The sequence below is a fragment of the Anneissia japonica genome, unplaced genomic scaffold (genome assembly GCF_011630105.1).
Source record: "Anneissia japonica isolate Jap-2015-1 unplaced genomic scaffold, ASM1163010v1 scaffold287743_len2803612_cov181, whole genome shotgun sequence".
Lineage (NCBI taxonomy): Eukaryota > Metazoa > Echinodermata > Crinoidea > Comatulida > Comatulidae > Anneissia > Anneissia japonica.
Window position 1 is genome coordinate 797,729 of NW_022733259.1, and position 4,422 is coordinate 802,150.

Here is a 4,422-nt window from a genome sequence, read left to right on the forward strand (position 1 = left end):
GGTATTAAAGGGAGGTTCTGGAGTTTCCATTGAAAAATAGGTCTAAAGTATCGTTTCAAAGAATTCTAGGCTTTAGCGAAAATACTAAAGTGTAAAGTAGGTTCAATTCTCACTTTATGGAAAAATGAGCAATTTTTCGTGAATGAACGATTAGCAGAGAAGATTGGTTGATATATAATGGCTAAATATAATCGTTGAAGGCGGGCCTTTGAAATTCAGTTGTTAAGTTCAGTAATATACTGATTAATGCGTCACTACTTTTGTTTGTACCATTGTAGCTAAATCCTTACTGCCGAGGTCGTAAAAATCTTAGGGCCTATCAATATGGTCGTAATCAATCGTACCAAAATATTTTTCTTAGAAATTGTAACACCGAACCCCTTTAAGAAATTGCTCTTGAAAACGGAATGGGCCTAACGTCTCCTTTAGCTAAATAGATGTGTATAAGAGACAGTATATATACCATAGGCCTATATCAAAAATAAAGAAAACAGTTGCTTCAAAATATACGGTGACTTTCAGGAAAAAAACGAAACGCAATGGCCTCTGAAGTAGAGGAACCTGTTAAAAATCAGTTAAAAAACGATTAACCCTTAATCTTGTGCAAACTCTAATGCCGGAATAAATGCTTGCAAAGACATACCGACGCAATAAACATCCACTTATGATATAAACGTTCCAATATAAAACAATCTAGGCCGCCTATAGGAGATAGCTTATCGTCTGAATATTACGGTACCCACCATATACATTCATTTTGAATGCTAATATGTGCACAAGTATGCAACAATTGTCATTAGTAAGATAATGAGAGTTATGCCATCAGAAGAGACAGCATACTCTATTGCCAGTCTTGACCGCAGACAATAAATGTTGACTAGACTGCTTAGGCCTACTACTCTGTACTGTACTACTATAGTGTAAGTTATCTTTATTCGTTTTATGACATCATAAATATGTATCAGACAAAAGGAGTATTTACTCTGAGCAATTATTGGTAACCAAATTAAAGTGTCATTACTTGTTAGTATATTTGATCAGCAACACGATAAAGATTACCATATCCTGTTGATACAGACCAAGGTGTGACCAATGATGTAGGCCTACAACCATTCATGCTGTCTGATTTATTACCAATATACAGTGACTATCATGCATTGAATATATATAGTTATTGGCATACACAGGATCGTCAGCATGTAGCCTGTAGTAAACACGTTCAGCTAATGGTTTGAGGGCATAATTATTCGGTAGGCCTCCATTGTATCAACGTAGGGTACCGTACCGTACGATGACTAGTGAACTTGTATAAATAACCTTTTACCCACATCACACTAACAAAGGGAAAGTTCTTTTGTAAATTTACCAAGGAAAGTGGGACAGAAAGCAACTAACAAGAGCGTGTTTTTGACTCAGAAAATAAAGTCAAACAATTACGTAGTGAAAAAACTTTTTTGCTAAGTAATGCGTTTGTTAAAAAAAAAAAAAAAAAAAAAAAAACACGTTTCGTTTGTCATGCTTGCACAGGAATGGCGTGAAGTGTTAGTAGGCTACTACAACCTCTAGTTCATTGATTTATACAAACCTAGGCCAGGCGTATCAATCAGATATAACTAAAATTCGTCAGGTTTATCAGGGAACAGTTCCCTGGGTTTATACTTGCTTATGCTTTTCTATTAAAAAAATAGAACTAGCATCCAGTGCAGGTAATAGGTCGATTATTAATCGTCTGCAAATTGTGATTTTCACGGCAGGAAATAATATAACTACCATTGCTTCCTTGATGGGTCAGCCCAGCCATGGTATTAAAGGGAGGTTCTGGAGTTTCCATTGAAAAATAGGTCTAAAGTATCGTTTCAAAGAATTCTAGGCTTTAGCGAAAATACTAAAGTGTAAAGTAGGTTCAATTCTCACTTTATGGAAAAATGAGCAATTTTTCGTGAATGAACGATTAGCAGAGAAGATTGGTTGATATATAATGGCTAAATATAATCGTTGAAGGCGGGCCTTTGAAATTCAGTTAAGTTCAGTAATATACTGATTAATGCGTCACTACTTTTGTTTGTACCATTGTAGCTAAATCCTTACTGCCGAGGTCGTAAAAATCTTAGGGCCTATCAATATGGTCGTAATCAATCGTACCAAAATATTTTTCTTAGAAATTGTAACACCGAACCCCTTTAAGAAATTGCTCTTGAAAACGGAATGGGCCTAACGTCTCCTTTAGCTAAATCATAGGTCTTGAAAACAGAATCAGCCTAACGTCTCCTTTAGCTAAATCATATGAACGCTAATCACAACATTTAAACATGCCATACAACAAGTTGTTGATGAATTTCTGTCGAGCGTTTCCTTTGTGATTACCAGAATTTAGAAAATATTTAAATTGTCACTAACAACTAAACAAATTGGTCAAGAAACGTTTTCCTTATGTGCATAACATACAGTATAATATTTTATGAATAAAATATAAAATGATTGAAATTAAGTTCTATCCCGTATCAAATAGGCCTATAGACAAAAACATGTGACAGGCCAAAATATGGTTATGATGACATCACATCATTACCATACTCTTTTGAATGTAAACAAAGTGAATTTTCACTCGAAAAGAGTGACTACTCCAATTTCACTCTTGCTCGAGTGAAAATTCACTCTTAAATGAGTGAATATTTTTCTTAAAACAGTGAAAAATTACTAAAATTCACACTGAATAAAGTAAAATCTCACTCTATTTATTCCACTCCATCAGGAGTGGTCCCTGTAGGCACTCTTTCACTCTTTTTTCACTCTTTTGCATTTTGAGAGTAGGCGTATCATGACTATATATGGGTATACATCACTTTTTGTCAAATACATGTTTAGTGAGCGTGTCGGATTCCACTCAGGTGTTTCTGTGTCTCGAGTTGCCAATTAATTATCTAGACAAAGAATGTTACGAATGACTGAGGGGAAGTCAATGTATGCACTTACGGGGAAATTGAAACCAACGTAAAAACTGGAAAAAGGGAAAATGTTTCTGAGTTTCTGAATTTGACAATACTGATATAATAACATTCTTACTCGACTCTCCGTATTTATATTTAGACTAAATAGGCCTTCAAAATTCGAGATTCAAGATAACTTTGTCTTATATAAAAATACCATGAACCTCCACGAAAGAAACCATGATCAAATACTGTACACTTCTTTCTCTTTGAATTTATATAGATGACTAACATACCATGAACATAACTGGGACCCTTTTTAAAAATCTTTAACAAATGATACTGCTTACCTTTAAAAAGAGGATTGTTTCGGATTCTGGACCACTCTCAACTCATTACCACGACTGAATACCGCAGAGGACTTCGAATCACTTTTATATGGGGGCTTGTCATTAAACAATCGTGTTAACAGGGCAAACTAGAGTGTGGCGCGTCGCATGCAAACAGGTCGTTGGTAAGTTATGCTTACACCTATTCAAAGGCTTGTATTACGAAAGATTACTGGTGAATAGTCGATTGTTTATGTGTATGCCGAGGAACTTATGAAGTGTCGGTGTAGTGACAGATTATTTAACCGGCCGCAAAAATTCATGTGTTGGGGGTCACTAAGGAAAAGGTAGACCGTAGATGATACATGTGATGATACATTTTAATTGATACGCTGTGGCATCTTAGGCCAAGGCCTCGTAGACCTAACATTATTTTAAAGGTACAGTAGAACACCTATTACTTGTTAAGGGCACTCTTTCGGGACAAAAAATGTTCCTTAATTGGTGTCACAAGAATTAAGGTTGGCCGTTGCTTGGTACTTTCCCTCGTTTTGTGACCAAATAAGTGTCCCCTAAATGGGAGTGTCACCATTAATGAGAGTGTCCCATAAGCATATATGAAAGGTTATCTATATACACCTAACTCCAATATGCCATTTTAATTTTTTTATACATTTTAAATTTTATTCAGTAACTTTCTGTTATAATATTCTATTGAAAATAAGGTGGCAGTGGAATTAAGCTTCCATTTACCAATGTACTTTTACGTTCGAGCCTTGTTCAGAATGCTCCAAGATTATACAGATATCGTCTAAAAATCTGTCAGGCTGTTGCCTGTACCTAATACAATGTTATGAAAGGACAGTGGTGTTTCTAATTTAAATCTATAATTGATAAAATTCCACATTACACTTGCTTCTTTACATTCCAAAATATAATCTAATTCATCATCCAGTACATTGCATTCAATACACCGATTATCATTAACAATCTTATATTTGAATAATAATTTTCTTGTAGGTACAATCGTGTGAAGTAATACTTAAAGTTCAATTGCCTAATTACATTATCCTTATTTTTGAGTTTACTGCGCGCCAGGTGTGTATCCAATCTCTGTTTTCAGTTTACCAACTACATCAAAAAAGGTGAGTTGATGTGTTTTTATG

The 4,422-nt window shown here is 34.9% G+C and overlaps 1 protein-coding gene across 3 annotated transcripts in view; it reads right to left on the reverse strand.

Annotated features, from left to right (window-relative positions):
• LOC117116066 (organic solute transporter subunit alpha-like) overlaps positions 1-4,422 on the reverse strand; it is a 23,113-nt gene that overhangs the window by 12,003 nt on the left and 6,688 nt on the right. Inside the window, exon 1 of one of the 3 annotated variants that reach the window (XM_033260006.1) lies at positions 3,278-3,448. The exons of 1 other annotated variant lie outside the window; for it this stretch is intronic. The gene's annotated coding sequence lies outside the window, so the exon portion shown is untranslated. Of the gene's footprint in view, positions 1-3,277; positions 3,449-4,422 lie in introns of those variants that run through there. One more of the 3 variants, XM_033260005.1, reaches the window with a different exon arrangement.